Here is a 20,517-nt window from a genome sequence, read left to right as displayed (position 1 = left end):
ATTTTTAGTTCGTGTGAGGGGAATCTATCACCATACTTTCCCTTAAACACGTCCGTTGGACTTTAAGTACAATACTTAATAGTTTGTTTTATTTTATTTTTATTTATTTTTTTTTTAATGGAGAGTAGAAAACGCATTGTGGATGCGTTATCGGCAGCTCCTGTTACTCTCGCTTCTTCTTATTTGTCCCTCAGTCCTCATTTTTTAATGAGTGATTTTTCTGACAAAGGGAGAAGAAAAAGCTGTTTTCTAGGTTGGCAGTATTTTGTGCGAACAGTTGGCTGAGATGGCGGAAATTTTCTGTTTCTATGTCTATCATTGTAGCCATGTCTCTAGTAAGGGTGCTGGAGGTAAACGTTTTGTCTGGGCTGACGTTATCCGCCTGATAGTCAGGGACCCGAACCTTGGATTAACCACTAAGGAGGCTGTCCTATCAGCAGGTGCAAAGTACTGGGGCTGCTGTATTGCCATTTGGTGAATGGATTCTGGACCATGCAGTAGCTTCTGGTGGGGCCTCTCGATGCCATACTAGTGGGTAATTGTTACGGCTTTACCTTATCATTAGCTACAAAAAAAAAAAAAAAATTCTTCGTTTCTTTTTCTCTCTTAATTTCCCCTCTCTGTCCTGCTCTAAGTAAATCTGACGACCTAGTCCACAAATTTCAAAATTTCATCGTGACAAGTTTCAAGAAAAAATACACGATTAAACCCGGTTCTCCAACTTCCAACGTAGACCCCTACTACCATGTCTCCTTCTCCAACATCAGGGGTCTACGTTCTAACCTTCCAGAGGTTGAAACCCAATTACAGGAGACTAAACCAGACCTTTTATTTTTAAGTGAAACTGGCATTGGACAGGCTATTTCCCTAGAAGAGTTCGCAATTAAAGGATACTCTAACTTAACCTCTAAATCTGACCCCCAAGATCGCCATGGGCATGGAATATGTGCCTATATCAAAGATAGCTTTCCATGTGGTAGGGACATCTCCAGGGAAGATCCTAACTTACCCTATATATGCTTCCGGGTTGCTTTAGCTCACACTACGGCATTTTTATTTACTCTCTATCGCCCCCACAACAGCGGAGTTACTATATTTAAAAGCATATCTGAGAAAATTGACCAAGTCCTATCTGCTTATCCTTCAGCTAACATTCACGTATGTGGAGATTTCAATGTTCACAACGTCGAATGGTTGACCCACTCAAACAAGACCGATGATGAGGGGAGGTTCTGTCATGATTTCTCCATTGCCTATGACCTCACTCAGATTGTTCAGGAACCCACCCGTGTGCCCGACAATGACGGCCAGTATGCTAGTCTACTAGACCTTTTTCTCACAACTTGCCCTGAACTATGTTCAGTTTCTGTTCTGTCGCCTCTTGGATCTTCCGACCACTCTGTTGTATCAATTAAGATAAAAATGAAATGTAATAAGTCCCCAGACGTACCTCTTCATCGTACAGTATATCGATACACTAAGGCTGACTGGGATAGCTTCCGTACATTTATAACTGATCTACCTCTGCATTCCATATTTAAAAAGGATGTGTCCTCTATAGTATTAGACCTGACGGAATGGTTAATTGTAGGTATTGATCATTTCATACCCTCGAAAAAGTTTCAGCAAAAACCTAACAGCCAGCCATGGTTCTCTCCAGAATGTGCTGCTGCCATTGCGCACAGAAATCACTTTTTCCACTGTTTCCAACGTAATAGATGTATGGAAACTAAAGCCGCTTTCAGGACTGCCAGCAACCATTGTAAGAAAGTAATAAAGAACGCAAGAGAGTTGTATGCTCAATCTGTTAAGTCCAAAGTAGCTGAGCAGCGGCTTGGTTCCCACCAGTTTTGGCAAATAGCAAACAGAATTCTGAACAGAAGTGTGCGCTCCATTCCAACTATCATCAATGGACCTGAGGTAATCTCGTCAGCATCAGACAAAGCCAAACTCTTTGTCAAGAATTTTGCAGCTAATTCTACCTTTTGCGATCAAGGCCGCCAACCCTCAATATTTCCTCCTGTATCTGAAAACACACTATGTGATATACGTATATCTGTACGTGATGTTGCCAAGCTAATCAAAAACCTTGATTCCAGTAAAGCAACTGGCCCTGACGGTATTCCAATTATAGTACTCAAAAAACTTCGACCTGAACTAGCGCCCATACTTACAAAACTATTTAAACGTTGTCTTAAGGAGAATAGTTTCCCATCTCTCTGGAAAATTTCATCTGTATGCCCTGTATTTAAGAATTCAGGTGATCGCTCATCCCCCTCTCAGTACAGGCCAATAAGTCTCCTGTGCGTCATGAGTAAGTTGCTGGAATCTGTGTTAAATACAGAAGTAATCAACCATCTCAAAAAAATTAACCTTCTTAGTGACACTCAATATGGTTTCCGTTCTGCTAGATCTACAGCAGATGTGCTTAGTTATATCTCATAGGATTAGCAAATCTCTCGATGGAGGCAACCTTTCTAGGGCAATTGCTCTTGACATATCTAAGGCCTTTGATAGGGTATGGCATAAAGGTTTACTTCATAAGATCTCTAGCTATGGTATAGCTGGAAATGTCTTCTCAATTATTAAATCATTTCTTTCTGATAGGTTCATAAGAGTAGTAGTTGAGGGGCAAAAATCAGAAGCCCACAGTATTAATGCCGGTGTCCCTCAGGGGTCCATCCTGGGCCCAACTCTTTTCCTGATCTACATTAATGATCTTCCAAATCACATCCTTACATCATTTGTAGACATTTATGCTGACGACACTACCATTTATGGTAGTACATCTAAGACAGTAAACCACCAAGTTCTCTCCAATTCTCTCTCCTCTGATCTTGAGCATGTAGTACAATGGGGAAAGGAGTGGCTGGTTACTTTTAATGCATCTAAAACCAAGCTCCTCTCTTTACATCATCAACATTCTGATCCACATCTGGCATCAATTGAAATGAATGGCTCTCGTCTTCAGGAGGCCTCAAGTTTTGACAAGCTTCTGGGCTTGACCATTACTCCTGATCTTAAATGGAAAACGTACATCAAATCTGTTGCCAAGGCCGCTGGAAAAATGGTGGGATCTTTCTATCGATCCAGTAGATATCTCACTGCTGATGCAATTCTCTATCTATATAAGAGCCAGGTACGTCCAAGGATGGAATACTGTTGCCACATCTGGGCAGGAGCTGCTAGAAAGGACTTGGCCTGCCTTGATAGAGTTCAAAATAGACTTCGTAGCCTCGTAGGAGATGTCCTTTTCTCTTCCTTGCAACCTCTATCTCACAGAAGAGATGTTGCGAGTTTGTCTCTGATGTATCGTTATTTTCATGGAAAGTGTTCGACTGAGCTTCAATCTATGGTCCCCCCTCGCAAAACTTTCACAAGAAACACTCGTCTAGCTGTAAACACTATCAATAATTCCCCCCACTCTTTATCTGTGCCTAAACCTAAACGTAGATTCCATGAACAAAGCTTTTTTATTAGAACTGCACGCCTGTGGAATTGTCTTCCGTTTTCCTGCTTTCCGGCTGACTACAAATGGTTGTCTTCAAGTCTAACGTAAATAAGTTCTTGATGAGCCGTTCCATATAAGTTATCAAATTTAACAAATTTACATTACTAATGATTATTATATTGTCCAATTTCTACTGTACACTCTTTAACCCTTATCCTTGAGTTGCCTCTTTGACCTTGATAATGAGTTGATACCTATGAAAAAAAAAAAAAAAAGAAAAAGTCCAATGTGAACAAGTTCTAATTGAATCGTCCCCCTAAGTAATCCAAGTTTCAAAATTCCCACTGTTTACTATGCTAAAATCACAATGACTAATGTATACCTATTAACCCTTATCCTTGAGTGGCCTCTGGGCCTTGATAAGTGGTGACACCCTTGTAAAAAAAAAAAAAAAAAAAAAAAAACTATAGGATTCGTCAGGCTTATATATATATATATTCATCCTCATGCACTATGTTTTGCTGTATCACAGCTCATCACTGCGGCTAGACAAGCAACTACCTCAAGCCAGGATTGAAACTCGACCGCCCAAATGACAGCCGCTGCTTCTAACCATTACACTATTCAGCTGCTGCTATGCCTGGCAATTAATTAACAATGTTTCGACATTTTCCAAACGCCTAAGCTCAATTTGTTTACACAAAGAACCCCAACACCTCTGGCCTTGATGGAGGGGAGACTAAAACTTGCTGCTGTAGTTTCAAATGATCTGAAATAACAGCAAGGGGAGACTTGATTCTAAATATTTCTCATATGTTATATTCTTTTAGAAATAGGGTACAATTATGAATATAATCCAGTATCAAATCATACTTATACACCGTAAAATTTACTTTGTATATGAAAACCAAAGAGGGGAGATATATGAGAAATATTTGGAATCAAGTCTACCCTTGCTATTATTTGAAGCCATACATTAAATTAATTTAGAAAAGTGATCCTCCACTTTTTGAAACTATAATTTCTTCATATCTTGGAAACTACTCATATCCTGGAATTTTAAACATTAGTTTGCTTTCAGCACCATCGAAAACCTACAACAGTGGTAATTTTCAAGAATTTTTTGAGGGTGGAAAGATACTGTATCTTTACTGAAACATTTTATGTCTGTAAGGCTTTTAAAAGATTATAAAATTATTCTATGGTTAAAATTTTATGACAATTGGTAAAGACAAACCTATAATTTTAAACAAAATTTGCCTATATTTGTATATATAGTGTCCTGGCAGGCAAACTTCAGTTTTGCTGATTAAGGATGAATTTTGCTCAGGGTTTTTATTTGCTTGGTTGTCTCTTCTGTGGCCTTGCCAGGTCACTAATATATATATATATATATATATATATATATATATATATATATATATATATATATATATATATATATATATATATATATATGTGGATTTTTTTAACAATCAATTTTAATACCTTTTAAATGGTATTATATTGATTATTGTACCAATATTAACCTCGGTTTAGCTCGATGAGAATTCAGAGCAATATAATTTATACAATCGGAAAAAACAACACCTTTTTTTTTTTTAAATTTTTTTTTTAGTAGTACACAATTTTTGTTTTTATTATTTTTTATGACATGTTATTATATATTTTTTCTTAGTCTGACAGTTGTTTCGAAGGGTAAAAGGACAAACGGTTGTTTTAATTATAACATACCGAATTTTCATTATTTACCGTTCTCTTCGGAGACAATTAAAATCAATTAATTACAGTCAAAAAATTGTTTTTAAAACTCACATTGGGGATGGAATGTTTTTATCGAGGTTGCCATCTTTAAAAATTTTTCCATGGGTTTTTTATAGATCTATATTTTCTTTTTGTTAGCCTTATTTTCGTATTTTTTGGTTTTTTAATTTCTTTCCAATTTATGTATCTAATATCAATTATGTTAATTCTGCATTCTTATTTTGTTTCTTCTTTTATTACGTTTGATTTATTATTTACGAAATTATTTAATTAATTTTTTAACTTCTTCTTAAGCTAGTAATTTTTTCCTTTTTTTTTCGTATCTCTTGGGTGTTTACGTTACATTTTATTTTTTAGCCGTCTATACGTATTTTTTTCTGTTATTGTTTTTTTTTCGTATTTATTTTATTATTAGGCTAAAATGGTTATCATTATGTACATATTTATTATTTCTTATTCTTATATTATGTTTTTTGTTAATTATTTTCGTTATTTCCAATTTATAATGTTTAGTGTCAAGTTTATGGTCTTTTCTGATTTTGCGATTAAAGGGAATTAACTCTATTAATTCTTTGTTTCTTATTTATTCAGTCATTAACTTACATCTTTTAGAATTTGTGCATTTACCTTATAATTTCGTAGTCAAAGGGAAATAACTTATTTATTTTTTGTTTCAATTATTAATCTTTGTCATTTTTGCTTATTTTTTTATTTATCATATTATTATTTATTAATCATGTGTATTTATGTTGTGTTCAGGTTTGTTATTGATAAGTTTATTTGCTATTCTAATATTTTTTATTCATTTATCTTAAACTCGGTTTTTTTGGTGAAAAGAAAATACTTTTGTTCAGTTTTTTGTCTATCTATTTGTTTACTTATTATCTATATCTTGATATCAGGAACTTATTTTTATGCAGACATATTTGTATGTTGTCTGTACGGTGATTTAACAATGAGTTTTTATCAGATGTTAGTATTTTGTAGGATTCTAGTAAACATAAGGAACATTTGCCTGATTTTGATGGATGATAACTTTTTGCCCTACCTATCACGGACCATTTCAATGTGTACTCTATATTTTTGCTTTTTAGCTCACGTATCCATTCCCCAAGTGCAGTGTCATTATTATTTTTCTTTCTATTTGTTTCCCTCCCACTATGGTTATTATTAGTATTATTAGTGTTTGCTGTGTTATTTATTATATTTCTGCTACTTAAGAAGAAGTTAAAAAATTAATTAAATAATTTCGTAAATAATAAATCAAACGTAATAAAAGAAGAAACAAAATAAGAATGCAGAATTAACATAATTGATATTAGATACATAAATTGGAAAGAAATTAAAAAACCAAAAAATACGAAAATAAGGCTAACAAAAAGAAAATATAGATCTATAAAAAACCCATGGAAAATTTTTAAAGATGGCAACCTCGATAAAAAAAATTCCATCCCCATGTGAGTTTTAAAAACAATTTTTTGACTGTAATTAATTGATTTTAATTGTCTCCGAAGAGAACGGTAAATAATGAAAATTCGGTATGTTATAATTAAAATAACTGTTTGTCCTTTTACCCTTCGAAACAGCTGTCAGACTAAGAAAAAATATATAATAACATGTCATAAAAAAAACATAAAAACAAAAATTGTGTACTACTAAAAAAAAAAAAAAAAAAAAGGTGTTGTTTTTTCCGATTGTATAAATTATATATATATATATGTATATATATATGTATACATATATATATACATATATATATATATACATATATATATATATATATACATATATATATATATATATATATATTTGGTAAAACTGGTAATTAGTAAAAACCTGAAGAGAGTGCTCAATACTATTGCAGAGCAAATGTGTGTTTTATTTTCTTATTACCATTTTATCTGTTTGGTTACATATGTTTCGGATGTTGGATCATGTTTACGATCCAACGGCTTCGTCAGGCCTCGCAGAAGTGGTTGTTAGTCATTGGAAAAAAGGTGGTTTTAAGAAAAAAAAACAAAAAAAAAACAAAGGAAGAAATAAAAGGAGGGAAGGGGGGAGAGGCGGGCGTTGACAATATTTCAGTTTTGACGGTTCAAGATACATTCGATTGTATTGTGTGTGTGGGGTTAGCAGATTCAGGTAGGCGTGGGTGGAGATATATGGATATAGTGAGGTGGAGGTGGAGAGAGGATGATAAAGAGAAGAGTGAGTGGGTAAGGAGAGGAGGGGGAAGTTTCAATATTTTGGTTTTAAATTTTAACTGGCTTTTGCTTTTCTCGCAAGGTATATTAAATAGATGTGTAGGGGGACTAAAAATTAGAGGACACCGGGGAGGAGTAATCTGCCCCTGCTCTATCGCTGGTTTGTTTTTCCCTTTGGTCACGGGGAGAGGTGTTGCCTTTTCCCTCTCAAGAAGAGGAGAACCTTCGTTCCACCACGAGGTGAGCTCTGAGAACTTTTTCCACCAGTCGGTGAGTCTTATCATACTGTCGCTATTGTATTGTGTTTTATTGTTGTTTAAATGTTTGTCAGTGTATAATAAATGTGTAAACGTAATTGGGCAATTGTGTTTATTCATATATTTTTTGTTTAGTTAAAACTAACAAATTGGTGACCCCGACGTGATATATATGTACACGCACATACATAATAATAAGTTCTGTTAAAAAAAAAAGTAAAATAATATTTTTATGAACAATAAGAAAAAGTTAGGATGTAAATTTTATTTCTAGAATTCTAATTATTATTCCCTAAATAAAAATTCGTAGGGTAGTGTAATTAAGATAGCAACACGATTTTTCTTCTATTCTTTACATATTTTTGTCGATAGAATAAGGATAGAACTAGGGTTTTGTTTTTATCGTGCACAACAAATGCAACAAGTTTTTTTTTTTCGAAACTAAATTATCCCTTATAGGAAAATTTCATTCCTGAAACGGCGGTCGGTATTCCTGTCAAATTCGGCGCCTGATCCAGGATTGGCTGATATGGGCGAGTATGTTGCGTTCTGTTTCTGTGCCCCCTTACCCTCCGCGTTGTATTATTACTATTCCTTTCTTTCCATGCCCTGCTGCTAGACTGTTGTAGTTTCCAGTGCGGTAAAATAAATAAATAAATATATATTTTTTTAAATGGCGACAACTTGTAACATTAATGCCTCGTTAGTTCGCGACGACCCTGCTTTGTTTTTTGCTCAACTCGATTTATTTTTCAAACAAAAATCGATTGACAACCAGGCAGAGAAATTCTGTTACGTCGCATCCATTTTACCTCAGGATACAATTACTGAGGTAAGAGAGTTAATAATCTCTCCACCTACAGAAAAGCCGTACGATGTACTTAAGGAGAGAGTCACGACTGCTGTGACTGTTTCCACACATAAGCGTATTTCGCAGTTGTTGGAACAAGAGACCCTGGGAGATAGCAAGCCGTCCCAATTTCTAAAACGGTTACAAAAATTAGCTGAAGGTGCGATGGATAAAAGCATCGTTAAGCATATTTTCCTCCAATGGATCCCGATGGAGTATAAGGTGGCTATCGCTGCTCAGGACGAGTCCACGCCGGTGGAACAACTCACCGTCATAGCAGATCACATTGCAGACATATTATCCACACAATCGTCTGCAGTATCCAGCGTGAAGACCTCTGGAAGAGACGAGCTTCTGGAAAAATTAATGGAGGGCCAAAAACGGTTGGAAGCCCGTATGAACAGAATGGCGGAAGACATCGCCAGACTATCATTAAAACAGAAGCAGGGACATGGCAGCAGAGGAGGTCGCAGCCAGTCCCGGGAACGCAAGCAAGAAGCTATTTGTTGGAAGCACAAGAGATTTGGCGAAAATGCCAGCTCTTGTAATCCACCTTGCAACTATAAGGGGCAGGGAATAGCCTAAACCGACAGATGAGAGCGGCATCAACTGTCGTTGCATCCTGCTCTGGCCGCCTACTTAATGTTGTAGATAAAAATACAGTGGTGGACAGTGGGGCACAAGTTTCCCTTATCCCGGCAACATCAGTGGACAAAAGGTCTCCTCCCTGTAAATTTACATTGCGAGCTGTAAACGGTTCGATAATACGGACTTATGGGGAGAGGTGCATGGACCTTAACTTGGGTTTACGCAGATCGTTTATCCACGTTTTCATAGTGGCTGGGTACTGACTTTCTCCAAGCATTTGGCCTGGTAGTAGATATGTCAGGCCAGTGTCTCCGAGATCCAAGCACACAACTTGCAGCATGTGGGGTGATGGGGACTGGCACACCATTAGGTCCACAGGTAGCACATGCAGACCAGGACGAAGCCTTCATGAGTCTGTTGAAGGAATATCCTTCAATATCGGTCCTCTCCTTTCACAAGGAAGTGTTACCACACACTGTAACTCATTACATTGAGACAAAAGGCCCACCCATCCATTGTAAAGCCAGACGTTTAACACCTGAAAAAATAAAGGCTGCGAAAGCAGAATTTCAGCAGATGATGCAGCTTGGCATAGTTCGTCTTTCAAATAACGAATGGGCCTCGACTCTTCAAATGCATGGCGGGCATGTGGGGACTACCGAGCTTTAAATGCCGCTATGAAACTGGATAGGTACCCAGTACCACATATCCAAGATATAACAGCAGTGGCCCAGAATAATAGGGTCTTTACTAAATTAGACCTTATTCGGGCATACCACCAGATCCCTGTGGAGCCCGAACATATTCCCAAAACGGCAATTACCACACCGTTTGGAATGTTTGAATTTTTGCGTATTCCATTTGGTTTATGCAACGTAGCTCAAACGTTCCAACGTTTTATAGACCAGGTTCTGCAAGACTTGCCATTTGTGTGTGCATACATAGATGACGTCCTCATTGCTAGCAGGAATAGGTAGGAACACATAGATCATGTGCACCAAGTATTCGATCGCCTGAACCAATATGGTGTTGTTTTAAATCCATCGAAATGTACTTTTGGTCAATCCGAGGTTATATTTTTGGGGCACCATATTTCAGAGAAGGGAATTTCCCCATCCCCAGAGACAGTCAAGTCCATCCGAGATTTCTCTATCCCTGCTACAATGAGACAGTTGCGGCAATTTTTAGGATTAGTTAACTTCTATCGTAGGTTTCTCCCTCATGTTGCCCAAGTACTTTTGCCATTGACAGGTATGTTGACTAATGTGAAGAACTGCAACATTACACTATCGGAGGAAGCAATAGCAATAGCAGGCATTCAACAAAGTAAAGGCCATGTTAGAAGACACCGCAAAGCTGTCACACATTCAATCCGATAGTGAACTTTGCCTGGCAGTAGATGCATCTGCAACTGGAATTGGAGCCTGCAGCAAAAATGTGATGGGAACTGGCGACCTATTTCTTTCTTCTCCAGGAAATTGACTGACACAGAAACAGGCTATAGCACATTTTCCAGAGAGTTGTTGGCCCCGTTTTCCACAATAAGACATTATCGGCAGCTCCTAGAGGGACAGCCATTCTACTTGGTGACTGACCACAAGCCTCTATTAGGTGCTCTGCAGTCCTTCTCAGACAAATACTCTCCCCGAGAGGTTCGTCAGTTGGACTATATCCTACAGTTTACGTCGGATGTCAGACACATGAAGGGAGCTGACAATATAACAGCAGATACACTGTCACGAGGAATAAACTCCTTCACATTGGGACCTTCCGTCGAAGCCAACACCTTAGCTATGGAGCAAGAAAAAGACGAGCACCTGCAAAAGCTTCTGCAGAATAATGGAACATCACTGCAGCTGGTGAAAATGGCACACCCCAACAGCCCTAGAAAAATAGTGTGTGATATCAGCACTAACAAACTGCGCCCATATGTTCCAGCATCCTTAAGGAAAGACATATTCAATGCGGTACACGGGTTATCACACCCAGGGACCAATGCGTCGATACGTTTGATGACAGACAGGTATGTCTGGCCGAGGATGAAAGCAGACGTGCGAAAATGGACAAAGAAGTGCGTGCAGTGTCAAAAGGCCAAGGTCGGTCGACATACATGTGCGCCACTAGGCACATTTCCAGTACCTGATGAGAGGTTCAAGCACATACACCTTGACATCACCGGTCTATTTCCGACATGTGAAGGCCAATGCTATCTTTTGACATGTGTCGACAGATTTTCAAGGTGGTTTGAAGCCTTATTAATGCCGGATATGACAGCATACACAACAGCCAGAACTTTCCTCGCTGGATGGGTAGCAAGATTCGGAAAATGTGACAACTGACAGAGGTAGACAGTTCGAGTCCGAACTGTTTCATAAACTCTCAGGACTTTTGGGCACCAGAAGTATACACACGACAGCATACCATCCACAAGCAAACGGAGTGTTCGAACGTCTACATCGCAGCCTAAAAGCCTCTTTACGCGCAGTGCTTACCAGCAATACAAAGTGGTTAGAACACCTTCCTCTAATTTTGCTGGGTTTGCGCACAGCAGTGGAGAAGGATATGAATTGCTCAGCAGCAGAAGCCCTGTATGGTATCACACTATGCCTGCCAGCACAATACTTTTGTGATACACCAAATAAATTTTGGGACCCTGCATCATTTGTTGATAGACTGACAAGAACCATGGCCAAAATGGCATATTCTCCATCAGGAACAAATAAGTACGCTAACACATATGTGCCAAAGGCACTCGAGACATGCACACATGTTTGTTTGCGATACATAAGAGATCATAAGAGTAGTGGTAGATGGACAAAAATCAGAGGCCTGCAATATAAATGCTGGAGTCCCTCAGGGGTCAATCCTGGGCCCAACTCTCTTCCTGATCTACATCAATGACCTCCCTAAACACATACTTAAATCATTCGTTGACATCTATGCTGATGACACGACCATCTATGGCAACACATCAAAGGCTGAAAATGACAAAGTTCTCTCTGATTCTCTCTCCTCTGATCTTGAGCGCGTGGTTCAGTGGGGGAAGATGTGTCTGGTTACCTTTAATGCATCCAAAATCAAACTCCTAACCTTACATCATCAACGCTCTGATCCCCATCTGGCATCAATTGTGATGGATGGCTCTCATCTGGGCGAGGCCCCGTGTTTTGACAAGCTTCTGGGTTTGACCTTTACTCCTGATCTGAAATGGAACACGTACATCAAGTCTGTTGCCAAGGTCGCTGGAAAGATGGTGGGATCCTTCTACCGCTCCAGAAGATATCTCACTACTGATGCAATTCTCTATCTATATAAAAGCCAAGTACGTCCAAGGATGGAATACTGCTGCCATATCTGGGCAGGAGCTGCTAAAAACAGCCTATCCTGCCTTGACAGAGTACAAAATAGACTTCGTGGCTTAGTGGGGGATGCCCTTTTCTTTACCCTGCAACCTTTCTCCCACAGAAGAGACGTTGCGAGCCTATCCTTGTTTTATCGTTATTTCCATGGCAGGTGCTCGTCTGAACTCCAATCTCTGGTCCCCCCTCGCCAATCTTTCACGAAAAACACCCGTCTATCTGAATCCACTGTGAAAAATTTCCCCACTCTATATCTGTGCCTAAATCAAAACGCGGATTCCATGAACAAAGCTTCTTTCTTAGAACTGGACGCCTGTGGAACTCTGTTCCGTCTGCCTGCTTCCCACCGGACTACAACTTGGATGTGTTCAAGTCCAATGTTAACAAATTCCTAATGAACCGCCCCCTTAAGTAAACACTTCATCAAATCTCCACACTAACGTAATGTACTTGCAATAACCCTTATCCCTGAGTGGCTTCCGGGCCTTGATAAGTGGTGATCACTGTGTAAAAAAAAAAAAAAAAGAAAAATACAGCTAGGTCGCATACCCTGCAACCACCGTACCGCGGACCTTTTAAAGTCAACAAGAAAAACAAGAAGTATTTCAGCGTCCTCATTAAGGACGAAGGACAAAATATCTCAATTGACAGGTTGAAACCTGCAACACTCAAGGATGCATATTTAGAAGTAGATCCCTCACAAAGGATGCCAGTCGAAGTGACATTGGAAAAACGCCCTTATAAAAAAACACATTCGGGCAGACAGGTAAAATGGCCTGCCCATTTAAGAGACTTTGTCTCTACATAAAAAAAAAAAAACAATCCTCTCACAACATTCAATTAAAAGTACTCCGTATTTTTTTTTTTGGGGGGGAGTGTTGTAGGGGACTAAAAATTAGAGGACACCGGGGAGGAGTAATCTGCCCCTGCTCTAACGCTGGTTGGTTTTTCCCTTTGGTCACGGGGAGAGGTGTTGCCTTTTCCCTCTCAAGAAGAGGAGAACCTTCGTTCCACCACGAGGTGAGCTCTGAGAACTTTTTCCACCAGTCGGTGAGTCTTATCGAACTGTCGCTATTGTATTGTGTTTTATTGTTGTTTAAATGTTTGTCAGTGTATAATAAATGTGTAAACGTAATTATGCAATTGTGTTTATTCATATATTTTTTGTTTTGTTAAAACTAACAGATGGGAAACGGGGAGAGAGAGGGAGAACGAGAGGGAAAGAGAGGTAGAGCGAGAGGGAAAGAGAGGGAGAGAGAGAGCGAGCGAGCGAGAGAGAGAGAGAGAGCGAGAGAGAGCGAGAGAGAGAGAGAGAGAGAGAGAGAGAGAGAGTTAGTGTACCCCAAAGAAATTTCTTACAATCCATCTCACCCCAAAGCAAGCCAATAAATGATTCGGGGTCGGTTGAAAAATATTGCTCTGATAACGTTTCTCGCATTACTGTATTTCGTATTGTGATGTGTTGATTTAACAAGATTATTTGGTGTCTTTTGGAAATGTGTATCGATTCAACAATATTGGTCGGTGGCGTGTTGATTCGGCGATATTGTTTGGTGGTGTGTCATGTCGGTCGACAGTGTTGCTCGGGAATGTTGTGCCAATTCAGCGATATTGTTCGATGGCATGGCGTGTTGATTTGGTGGCATTGTTTGGGATTGCATGTTCGAATTTGTGCAGGACTGTGCCATCATTTATGATATAAATTATTTATATCATATACATATACATATATATATATATATATATATATATATATATATATATATATATATATATATAATATAATATGTATTATAAATATATATTATATATATTTAAAAATTTTTTTTGCTTCCCTCTCCTCTGTTAAGCGACACATTCTTACAGTTGTGTTTTTGTTTTTATGTGTGTGTGTGTGTTTGTGTGCGATTGATTAAAATTCTTCTTTTTTTTTACGCTAAATAACTCTTTTTTGTTTAAATAAATCGTAGATATTTATAAGCCAAAAATTATTTTTATTTTACATTAAATGCATTCGTAGATGTTACCATGCTGTTTTTAGCATTATTTTTAGATGATCTTACAGTCATCATGCTTTGTTTACATTTGTGTGCGTGCATGCGATTGACTAAACTCCTTTATTTTACGCCAAATAAATCTTTTTTGTTTAAATAAATCTTTTATTAACATTAAATATAGCGTAGATGTTAATTGTTCTTATGTTACCGTGCTGTTTTTTAGCATGTTCTTACAGTCGTGTTTGTTTTTGCGTGTGTGTGTGTGTGCGTGTGTGTCTGTGTGTCTGTGTGTGTGTGTGTGCGTGTGTGAGAGCGATACAACTCAATCTGATACTTACATTAACCACAGCAACGCATGGCCGAGTACAGCTAGTGTATATATATATATATATATATATATATATATATATATATATATATATATATATATATATATATATATATATATTACAAGGAAGTCACCACTAAGGGATAAGGGTTATTGTGTGTACAGTAATCATTGGGATAAAAGATAATATCGTAGTAATCGTTAGTAATGGAGATTTGATAAAGTGTTTTACTTAAGGGGGTGGTTCATCAGGAATTTGTTTATGTGGGACTTGAAGACATCCAAGTTGTAGTCAGGTGGGAAAAAGGCAAACGGAAGTGAGTTCCACAGGTGTGTACTTCTAAGAAAGAAGCTTTGTTCATGGAATCTACGTTTTGGTATATATATATATATATATATATATATATATATATATATATATATATATATATATATATATATATGCACAGAGCAAGAGAGAATGAGAGTAATAATGCAATATATTTAAAACAAGTAAGTAAGTGCCCATCAATCTGTTGGTATGCTCACATGATGAAGTGGAACTACATTTCACTCGTATTTAATTTGATATTGAAATGGTTAATTAAAAAAAAAAGAAAGTCTTTGAAACGCTGATGTTTTTAAAGCTAAAATTCTCTTCAACAGTTTTGCAACGTAATCCCCCATTGAGGAACGTTAGAACTACGCTGAAGTAGCTTTTTATTCCCAGGTGACGCCAGATAACCCAAGGATTTAAGATAGAGAACATAAATATATATATTTTATTTCATGTCAAAATAGATATTGTTTGAAACCAGAGAAATATATTTCTACGGCTAAAAGTTGATGACAGGAAATTTCACTTGTAACATTGTCTGGCCTTAAATGAATTCAAGGTCGGATGTCAGAATTGACATCTGACCTTGGAAATCGTGAGAATGAGTAATTCAGATTTCTGGTATGGGAATTATACCCACGCAAAACCCTAAAGCTTTCGATTTTGTGGCGAAATCTTATTGGCTGGGAGAATTTCCACCCCATCCACATACCTTACTATATATACGACGGTCGGGCGAATATTAGTCAGTTAGAGTTTTTAGTTGAGTCGCAGATCAGATTAGTTGGAGATTGCTTGTTGAATCCGAGAAGAGACGTGACCCCTGCACCTTCCTCTCCAACCATCTGTCGCTGTCTGTGAAGAGATTTGAGACTTTGAAAAAAACTTACAAAAACTGAATGAGATCTGTAAAAACATTTGTACATAATTCTGCGAAATTAAGCTCCTGTAGATAGACTACATGAGTTTGTTTTTCTTCTTGCCTGCTGCTTCGATATTCGCTTTCAGCATACCGGATTTCATGTAACAACCTCAGAGAAACTAGACTACACGAGCCAAGAATTCAGATAAAAAGAGGTCCTTAACCACCTTCTCGAGTGAAGGGTTACAGTTTGCATTTTGGAGATGGAACTCTTTTCGAGATAAGTCGCTGCTAGATTAATTTTACTTTTTATCTTTAGATTCAAATATTAAAAACTACATTTTATTTCAGTATTTAATTTATATTTTTATTTTCTGATTGTTTTATTTAATAATAGCGTTTCTCATCCATAAATGTTGTTTATTATATCTACCAAGTTGATTGCATAAATAGATTATGCAATTGTATTCATTTTCAGTTCATGAGAGGGGAATCTATCACCATACTTTCCCTTAAACACGCCAATTGGACTTTATTAAGTACAATACTTAATAAATTATTTTTTAATGGAGAGCAGAGAACACATTGTGAATGCGGTATCGGCAGCTCTCGTGACTCTCGCCCTCAGTCCTCATTTTTTAATGAGTGATTTTTCTGACAAAGGGAGAAGAAAAGGCTGTATTCTAGGTTGGCAGTATTTTGCGCAAACAGTCGTCAGAGATGTCGGAAATTTTCTGTTTCTAAGTCTATCTTTGTAGCCATGTCATTAGTAAGGGTGTTGGAGGTAAACGTTTTATCTGGGCTGACGTTATCCGTCTGATAGTCAGGGACCCGAACCTAAGGAGGCTGTCCTATCAGCAGATGCAAAGTACTGGGGCTGCTATATTGCCATTTGGTAAATGGATTCTGGACCATGCAGTAGCTTCTGGTGGGGCTTCTCGATGCCATGTTAGTTGGTAAGTGTTACGGCTTTACTTTATCATGTTCTACAAAACAAAAAAAATTCTTTGTTTCTTTTTCTCTCTTAGTTTCCCCTCTCTGTCCTGTTCTAACGACCTAGTCTACAAATTCCAAAACTCCATCATGACAAGTTTCAAGAAAAAATATATGCACGATTAAACCCGGAGCTCCAACTTCCAACGCAGGCCCTCACTATCATGTCTCCTTCTCCAACATCAGGGGTCTACGTTCTAACCTTCCAGAGGTTGAAACCCAATTACAGAAGACTAAACTAGACCTTTTATTTTTAAGTGAAACTGGCATTGGGCAGACTATTTCCCTAGATATGTATGTAATTAAAGGATACTCTAACTTAACTTCCAAATCTGACCCCCAAGATCGCCATGGGCACGGAATATGTGCCTATATTAAAGATGGCTTTCCATGGGATAGGGGCATCTCCAGAGAAGATCCTAACTTATCCTATATGTGCAAGAACTTTGCAGCTAATTCTACCCTTTGCGACTAAGGCCGCCAACCCCCAATATTTCCTCCTGTATCACATGCTATGTGATATACAAATATCTGTACGTGATGTTGCCAATTATAGTATTAAAAAAACTTCAACCAGAACTAGCACCCATACTTACAAAACTGTATTCCTATTATAGTACTCAAAAAAGTTCAAACCAGAACTAGCGCCTATCGTTACAAAACTGTTTAAATGTTGTCTTAAGGAGAATTGCTTCCCATCACCCTGGAAAATCTCATCAGTATGCCCTTTATTCTAGAATTTAGGTGATCACTCATCCCCCTCTCAGTACAGGCTAATAAGTCTCCTGTGCGTCATAAGTTGCTGGAATCTGTGCTAAATAGAGAAATAATCAACCATCTCAGCAAAAATAACCTTGTTAGTGACACAAAATATGGTTCCCTTTCTGCTAGATCTACAGCAGATGTGCTGACAGTTATACCTCATAGGATTAGCGAATCTCTTGACAGAGGCAACCTTTCTAGGGCAATTGCTCTTGACATATCTAAGGCCTTTGATAGGGTATGGCATAAAGGATTACTTTACAAGATCTCCAACTATGGTATAGCTGGAAATGTCTTCTCAATTATTAAATCATTTCTTTCTGACAGGTTCATAAGAATAGTAGTTGATAGGCAAAAATCAGAAGCTCACAGTATTAACGCTGGAGTCCCTCAGGGGTCCATCCTAGGCCCAACTCTTTTCCTGATCTAAATTAGGATCTTCCAAATCACATCCTTACATCATTCATAGACATTTATGCTGATGACACTACCATCTATGATAGCACATCTAAGATAGTAAATGACCAAGTTCTCTCCGATTTTTTTCCTCTGATCTTGAGCACCTGGTGCAATGGGGAAAGGAGTGGCTGGTTACTTTTAATGCATCTAAAACCAAGCTTCACTCTTTACATCATCAACATTCTGACCCACATCTGGCATAAATTGAAATGAATGGCTCAAGTTTTGACAAGCTTCTGGACTTGACCTTTACTTTTTATAAATGGAACTCGTACATCAAATCTGTTGCCAAGGCTGCTGGAAAAATGGTGGGATCCTTCTATCGATCCAGTAGATATCTCACTGCTGACGCAATTCTCTATCCATATAAGAGCCAGGTACGTCCAAGGATGGAATACTGTTGCCACATCTGGGTAGGAGCTGCTAGAAAGGACTTGTCTTGCCTTGACAGAGTTCAAAATAGACTTTGTAGCCTCGTAGGAGATGTCTTTTTCTCTTCCTTGCAACCTCTGTCTCACAAAAGAGATGTTGCGAGTTTGTCTCTACTGTATCATTATTTTCATGGAAAGTGTTCGACTGAGCTTCAGTTTATGGTCCCCTCTTGCTAAACTTTCACAAGAAATACTTGTCTAGCTGAAAACACTATCAATAATTCCCCCCCCACTCTTTATCTGTACCTAAACGTAGATTCCATGAACAAAGCTTCTTTGCACGTCCGTGGAATTGTCTTCCGCTTTCCTGCTTTCCAGCTGACTACAATATGGTTGTCTTCAAGTCCAACGTAAACAAGTTCTTGATGAGCCGTTCCACTTAAGTTAAAAAATTTACCGAATTCCCATTACTAACGATTACTATATTGTCCAATTGACTACTGTAAACTCTTAACCCTTATCCTCGAGTGGTCTCTGGTTAAGTGGTTATGCCTATGCAAAAATAAAAAAAAATAAATACATTCACGGCTCCTAAAATTGCAACTGATAATATGGAAATATTTTTCAATTATGACTGCAAAATCAAAATAAGAATATTTTTAACTGAAAAATTTGAAAGAGTTGTCTCCCCTACACCGAAAATTTTTTTTCTGCATAAAAAATTAATGAAAATACAAACAAAATTCATTTTAATACATTTTAATCAACCGTTCAGCTAAAAACAATCAATTCAGCTCACGTTTACAATTATCCAGATTTTAGAACTAACCTCAATGATATAAACTCCCCTTTCTCCCATATATCCTCGCACTAAACAAACACAATTTTCTCTCTTCAGTCTCCTCTAATCCTTTTCTCATGCCAGGATACATCCCACTTTGTCGTAAAGACTCTAACAAGCATAGGCACAGGCTCAGAATCTATATTCGTAATCTCTTTGAATAGAAAACATCGTCTAAAATCAAATGATCAGACTTGTGCTTGTAATTAATCATAGCATCAGTTTCTTAGAGTTCTTCTGCCATTTTCCTTTAATGCAGCACAGCACTCTGCTCGACTATGTCTCTGATATTTCAGATGCAGAACTCAAGAAACCATTGTAAGAGCGTGATATCTGCAGCTAAAAATGGGTATATATCTAGATGACAAGAAAAGTTACCAGAATTAGTAAAATCAGTCATAGTGTAGTAAATTATATTCCTCCATTATCCAACCACCACGATGTCGTTTTCACAGCAATGGATAAGACTAAATTGCTAGTTCAACAGTTTACCTTAAACTCCATCTTGAACTCTACAAAGTATTTTCTCATTACAAAATAACATTAAATTATTATTCGACCTACCTAATGCTTTGAAGTATATTTGTTGATAACACCACATGACATGCAGGCAAAAATGCACACGAATATCCAAGGTAATGTTAAAACCTTCTAAAATGACCTCCAGTCTGTAGTAGAGCCAAAAATGGATGGTTACTTTTGATGCTACTAAGACAAAGCTTCTTTCCTTTAACAATTCCAACTATCAATTGCCACGAATAATAATACTCTACCTGAAAGTTCAACATTCAAACTCCTTAGCCTAACATTCACAGGTAACATGAATTGGAACAAATACATTGAAGACATTGCCAAGTTTGCTGCAAAGAAGGTGGGCAAGAAAACTTCTTACATCTGATAGTATCCTATATCTATATTCGCTACATTCGCTCATGCATGGAGTAATGTTGCGCGTTTGGGATGGTGCACCAAGCACTAGTCTCTCCCTCTTAGACAGGATAAAAAAAGCCTGTAATTGGTTCTGCACTGTCTACAAAGCTTCAACTCCTGTTCCATAGTGATGAAACAAGAGTTGGAGCTTGGTAGACAATGTTTCATTGCAGTTCTTATTTTAC

At 37.7% G+C, this 20,517-nt stretch overlaps 1 protein-coding gene across 1 annotated transcript in view; it reads right to left on the bottom strand.

Moving 5' to 3' along the window:
• LOC145296048 (uncharacterized) overlaps window positions 1-20,517 on the bottom strand; it is a 181,904-nt gene that overhangs the window by 20,277 nt on the left and 141,110 nt on the right. The gene's annotated exons all lie outside the window — the stretch shown is intronic.

Source organism: Euprymna scolopes, chromosome 16 (genome assembly GCF_053919585.1).
Source record: "Euprymna scolopes isolate OS-2025 chromosome 16, ASM5391958v1, whole genome shotgun sequence".
Taxonomy (NCBI): domain Eukaryota; kingdom Metazoa; phylum Mollusca; class Cephalopoda; order Sepiida; family Sepiolidae; genus Euprymna; species Euprymna scolopes.
This window is presented reverse-complemented; position numbering and strand designations above follow the sequence as displayed.